Below are 6,715 nucleotides of genomic sequence, written 5' to 3'. Positions count from 1 at the left end.
GAAGTATGAATGCAGATGAAAGCATACTATTTTCACTTCCATTATTTTTTACATAGTTTTTTCGTTTTGTTCTGTTTCTTCCATGACTAATATGGAACTTTATTTTGCACAATTGTGCATATATAACCTGTATCAAATTGCTTACCATTTTAGGAAGGAAGAAGAGTACTATGGAAGAAAATTTAAAATTCAAAACTTTATAAAAGTGAAATATAAAGAATTATCTTTGACTTTAAAAATATACCCATCTGAAAAATAAAATGCTACTTTTAAATGCAGGGGGAGAAGATAATTATGTTCTACCACATGTTTTTAAAAATCAAGCATAATTATTGGTACTTTGTTTATTATCATAGTATAAAGGATCATCAGTTTGTGTTAAATGTAAAAGAAAAAAGAAAAAATCTATTGCTGCTGCTAATAATAATAATAATAATAATGATAGCACCTACCTTTTCAGGGTTATCTTGGGGATAAAATGAGTTAATATGGATAAAATACATTGAAAACCTTAAAATATTATATCAATGCTAGCTAGTGTTATTAGTTGAAGGAGGAAATAACAAATCACTCCAGGATCTTTGCCAAGAAAACCCCATGTACAATATCCATGGGGTCACATAGAGTTGGACATAACTGAATGGCTAAACAACAATTACTATTAATATCTTTGACTGAACTTTCTCTGCTATTGCAGTTATTGTTTTAAATGACTTCACTTAGACTGAGTATATTATCAAATTCTGTAACGTGTAACCCTCAGCATTTGAATTTCATCTGTCTCTGTTTTGCTGCTACTTTCTCTATCACTATCTCTTTCCTCCTTCCTCCCTTCTTTCTTCTCTTCCTCTCTTTCTTATTCCCTCCTTTCCTTCTTTTCTTTCTTTCTTCCTCCCCCTCCCTTCCGCTCTCTCTCTCTCTCTCTCTCTCTCTCTCTCTCTCTCTCTCTCTCTCTCTCTCTCTCTCTCTCTCTCTCTGCCACATTTCTTCTCTTCTCTTCCCAGAACAACCCAAATCTTCGGTGATCTTTGTCTTCCTTTGATTCCCTCTAATGCTTATATTGTCTTGAAATTCTTTTTCCACTGTTTTTCAGACCTATTTCTTTTTCATTTCTTTTGTACTTAATGATGTGACCCAACCAGTGATAGGAGCCTTCCTCACAAGTGAGAAGGAAGAATTATCTTTAAGGCTTTGCTTTATGTATACATGATATAAAATCACTTACATTGCATTTTTACTAAGACACACACTATTGCACTTTGCAGTGTCATGATGCTTTTAACTATTGTCCTGTGTTCCAGAGAACAAAACAGCCCCCCCCAAAAAAAAATCCCTAAACATTCCAATTTTTGTATAAAAGCCAAATTTTGCAGTTGAATATGGCAGTTTAAATAAGAGCTTCTAAAATCCTGCAGCAGATTTTCAGACACTCTTAGACCTAGGAAAGTCAAGAGAAAGTCTGTTGAATAATCTATTTATTTGAATATTTTCCACCAAACTCCTTTGTAAGTCTAATTATTCCAAAGAGGAATTCACAGAAAGATGTATCCATTACCAAACAAATTGGAAAGGTACAGCTAAACCCTAGAAATAAGTGGCCCTTTTTATTTTTATAGTGCTTCAGGATCAATGAACTCTTGAGTTCTCATTCTTCACTTTTAATCATAACAAATAAAGGTAAAAGGAGTAAGGTTAACATCTTATTTGGTGCATACAGAGAGGATGTCACATTGCTTATATTATATGAAATGAAATAAAGCATACACTGCTGGGGTTGATGTCTGCTAGACTTAAGGAACTCAAAGAATTTGGTGAAGGACTACTGAGCCCAGACTAGAACATAAAGACAATTACACTGAATTCTCTCTGTTTGTTTTTCCTCCCCTGATATGACAGCTTGGATCTATGGGAAACATTCCCCAGCATTGCAGAAATATCCTGCATAACCCAAAGGGAACTCTAACTAATTGGAAACACTTCAGAAAGAAGGAATTATAATCTGTTGAATCATTTTTTTATTCAGATGTACATATGGACTATTTTTGCTGAGATATTTGTCTTAATTTTAAATTATACTTAGTTTAATGGAACAGAATTAATTTAACACTCTAATCTCCACATAGCCCAAGGGCCTTTTTAAGTCACAATAAAGATTGACAAAAATATCTCCTCCACAACCAGTTTGGTGTTGGCTATCTATATTGCCCCAGGAAATGGATATAAAAGCAAAGTAATTAGTTATTTAGCATATGTGCATCTAATTATACATTTAGTGTGATATGGAACCTAACCATTAAAGCTACAGAATGAAGAAACTCAAAGACAAATCAAAGGAGGGATAAAAAAACAGCAAAGGTAGTGTGGAAAGTAGAAGGTTAGCAGGTGACTGCACTTGGAATAGAAAATATAAATATTGTTTTCTCTTATGTTTTCTATTAATTTCCTATTTGACAAAGTTGGAAATAATTTACATGGATGGAGTAACTCACAACTCTCTCCTCTGGAGATGGTAGGAAGATGACATGAATAATAGGTGTCTAAGATTGGATTTGAACTTATCTTTCTGAACCTAAATCTATGATTCTATCTGAGATGCCATGTTTCCTTTCCTTTAAAGTGCAGCAACATTGTAAATCTTCCATTTCCACTTCTGGAATCCATTGTCAGAGACCATAAACATTGGGAAAAGGGAAGCATATCAAGTGTGATTGCATAATGACTCAAATGGGTTCAATTTGTTTCTAGTTGTTACACAAAAGTATTTTGAATCTCCTCATTTTTATTGGTGTTAAGTTAAAGTAGAAAGTTATATTCAGCAGTTTATCCTCCTCATGGAATCCAAAAGTAGAACCATCATCCTTTGAATGTTCTTATCACTGAAGAGTAAAGCAATGTATCTGAAGTGACTGAAAATCTCCCATAGAGAGCAATACGATCAGATTATATGCTGATGACACACAATAGATCCAAACAGATGTCATTTCACCGAACAATGAACCACATCTACTGACTTAATATGTTTGATGTTCATAATGACTCTAATGGCTTGAATATAATTTTTCATTTTTTCCATCTACATCTTCAGAAATTGAGGCACAAAGACAAGAAAACTTCATAATTTAATGTCCTCCCTGACCCCATTGTTATGGATCCAAAAAGATGGTATGGGGTTTGTGGGTGGATCCAAGAGTTTTGTTCTTTCTCTGCTATTAACAATAATTTTTTGTTATAGAATAGAAATACTTTCACACGAGAGAATGTAAATAGTTATAATTGTTTTTCAATTCTTAGATGAACATGCCAACCAAATTTATGGCTGCATGACTAGCACATTATGTTCATTATAATGAGGGGTATGTTGTACACAGATATCCTTCTCACTTACATTTTGTAGAACCATTGTACTCCATGGCCTAATTTTGATAGGAATCAGGACTTCTGGTGATTATCTGAATACTGCAGGAGTTTCATGGCCTTTGTCTGGTTTCCCCTCCTGTACCAACAAGGCCCCTCAGTGTTTCTAATTCAAAATTCTACCTGTTCCTCAAGGTCTTCCCAGGTGACTTCAGTCCAAAGTTTCACTCTCTCCTAAGCCATTCCCCAACTCCAATGACATTTCCTTTCTGCCCCATTTATTGTTTGCTTATCATTTACTGTCTTTAATTTTTAGTTATAATTTTCTTGTTTTTTTCTTGTATTTACTTACTTTTAAATTTATAGGAGGAAGCAAGAACTTTTATAACATAGCATAACCTTCCCCCGCAAAAATGTTTGCACATGAAGTTGCCAATCTATTATGTAAAACTTGCTATTTCCTTTAAATATATAAATATATAATAAAGTGATCTTGTAAATTTTTCCTTTTTTAATCTTAATTTGCCCCACCCTCAGTCCAGAGATAGCTGTCATTAGATACAAATGTATATACATATATATGCAAAGTTATTTTATATATATTTTAAAATAAGATGTAGAAAGTACTAGTAGTAGTCGTAGTCGTAGTAGTAGAGAGTTCCTCTCTACAAAAATCCATGGAAGAGATTGTATACCATGGAAAGAAGAGATCCCAACCTCATATCAGGGTACTACCCAGACCAGGCCAATAGTATTGTGACAGGTGCAAACAAACGACTTGGTTACCCAGTAATCAGTTCCCAGTTCCAAATCCAGAACAGATTTACATATGAGGATTGGTTTTCCTGTTCCCAGTTGATGAAGCCCTGGGAAGTATCAAAGGAAAGAACAGAAGTGTAGCTCAGACTCAAGGATTCTGGACCTAAAGCAAACCCTAGCCCTGACACCAGACACCACTATGAGGAAGTAGCAGCACCAGAAGGATAAGATGCATTTAACATGTGCTGAATACAAGCACTTATATGTTGGTAAGAAGCCCGTTCTCCCACAAGCAAATTTTTATCACTTTTCTTTTGGTCACTGAAGCCCATTGCTGCAGCTGTTTGACTGCTTGGTGTGCACTCCTAGTGAGTGGTCTTTGAATTACTGAATATTGTTCCTTGGATAAAGAAGAGTGGGATCAACTCTAACATCAGAGAGGAACTGGGTGCCAAGTCTCTGATCAACAGAAAAATCAAACAAAAAGTACTGAAGGTTAATACTATTGTCCTGTGCTGTTTCCTAGTTTCAACAATAACTCCTACACTGTGGCAATCAAGTCAACATTTGTGCTTATGAAGCAGCAGAGTAGCTATCAATAAAACAAGTACTACAAAGATCTGCTGACAAACAAGGCCTTTTTGTACCAGAACATCCTGACTCTTCAGGATCCCATGAAATTAGACAAGTTTAAAGTGGTCATTTTTAATCATGTTAGGGACACTTTAAGAAAGGGTCCTAGACCCAGAGGATAAGAAAGTCGGGCAGGACCTAATTTATCATCTGAAAAATATTAATGATGAGACTGGAGAAACCCCTGCAAGAATTTTACAAAGAATTTAAAGGAGATGAAATCCAGACTGCAATATTGAGGGCTCTGGAAAAGAAAAAGTTAGACAAACTAAATGTGGCTCATTATTCCACGGGGAAAACTAGTGCCTCCATTACATTTCATAGTCATGGTGTCTGAAACAGGTCATGAAGCAGTCACCATTGATAATAATATCCTCCGGTAGTGATTTGTGAATAAAAAGTTTTATATCTGGCTGTAAAACAAAAATGGGAACCTCAATCTGGAACTACACTGTGACATGACTCCAAAACCAAGTGAAAACTTCATCTAACTCTACAAAAAAAAGAATTAGTAAAATGACCAATTTTCCACAGGTCAATTCAAAACTTTATGATGCAGCATAGAGAGACAATGGAAGGGGGACAGGCAGCTAGTCCTATTCGGACTTTAAAGATGAGTTCCAGCCTAATCTGTGGAACACAGTGTTCTCAACATGACCAACTATGCACCCAAATGCAACAAGTAATTTTGTTCTGTTTTCTTAATCACTTTTCAATCTGTGCTTATCTGGACAAGAAACATCCATCTTTGAAAGAACTGGTGGTGGTAGTTGCCCAGGTTAAGTGAAGAGGAAATTAAATACTTAAATAAACCTATCTCAGAAAAAGAAATTCATCAAGCCATTATTGAACTCCCTAAGAAAAATATCTCCAGGGTTAGATGGATTCACAAATGAATTCTATCAAACATTAAGGACCAATTGATTCCAATTTTATATAAACTCTTTGGAAAAATAGGTGAAGATGGAATTCTGCCTCACTCTTTCTGTGACACCAATACGGTACTGATATCTAAACCAGGAAGAGTTAAAACAGAGAAAGAAAATTATAGACCTATTTCCCTGATGAAAATAGATACCAAAATCTTAAATAAAATCTTAGCAAAATGATTACAGCAAATTATCCCTAAGTAGGATTTATTCCAGGGAGGCAGGGTTGGTTCAATATTAGGAAAACTGTTAGGTTTGTTATTGATATAATTAATTATACTATCAGAAATCATATGATTATATCAATAGATGCTGGAAAAGCTTTTGACAAAATACAGCACTCATTCCTACTAAAAACACTAGAGAGTGTAGGAATAAATGGTTTGTTCCTTATAATAATAAGCAGTATCTATCTGAAACCATCAACAAGCATTATATAAAATGGGGATAAGCTAGAGGCATTCCCAGTAAGATCAGGGGTGAAATAAGGATGCCCATTATCACCACTGCTATTCAGTATTGTATTAGAAATGTTAGCCTCAGTAATAAGACAAGAAAAAGGCATTGAAGGAATTAAAATTGGTTAGGAAGAGACAAAACTCTCACTCTTTGCAGATGACGTGATGGTATACCTAGAGAATCCAAAAAAATCCATCTAAAAAGCTACTAGAAATAATTAGAAACTTTAACAAAGTCACAGGATATAAAATTAGCCCTCATAAATCCTCAACATTTCTATATATGACTAGCAAGATACAGCAGGAAAGAACTAGAAAGAGAAATCCCATTCAAAGTAACCTCAGACAATAAAAAATACCTGGGAGTCTCTCTGCCAAGGCAGACTCAAAACTTTTTGAAAACAATTACAAAACACTCCTCACACAAATAAAATCAGGTTTAAATAACTGGGCAAACATCAAACTGCTCACGGATAGGCAGAGCTAACATTCTACAAAACAAATTCTACAAAATTAATTCTACAAAAACTAAACTATGTTTTTAGTGCCCTACCAATCAAAATTCCAAACATTTACTTTAAT

At 34.7% G+C, this 6,715-nt stretch overlaps 1 pseudogene; it reads left to right on the top strand.

Moving 5' to 3' along the window:
- Window positions 1-4,312: 4,312 nt before the first annotated feature.
- On the top strand, window positions 4,313-5,533 carry LOC141492293 (RING-type E3 ubiquitin-protein ligase PPIL2 pseudogene; annotated as a pseudogene).
- The last annotated feature ends 1,182 nt before the right edge of the window (window positions 5,534-6,715 follow it).

This window comes from Macrotis lagotis, chromosome 6, assembly GCF_037893015.1.
Source record: "Macrotis lagotis isolate mMagLag1 chromosome 6, bilby.v1.9.chrom.fasta, whole genome shotgun sequence".
Classification (NCBI taxonomy): domain Eukaryota; kingdom Metazoa; phylum Chordata; class Mammalia; order Peramelemorphia; family Peramelidae; genus Macrotis; species Macrotis lagotis.
Note: the sequence above shows the minus strand (reverse complement) of the source record. Positions and strands in the feature narration are given on the sequence as shown.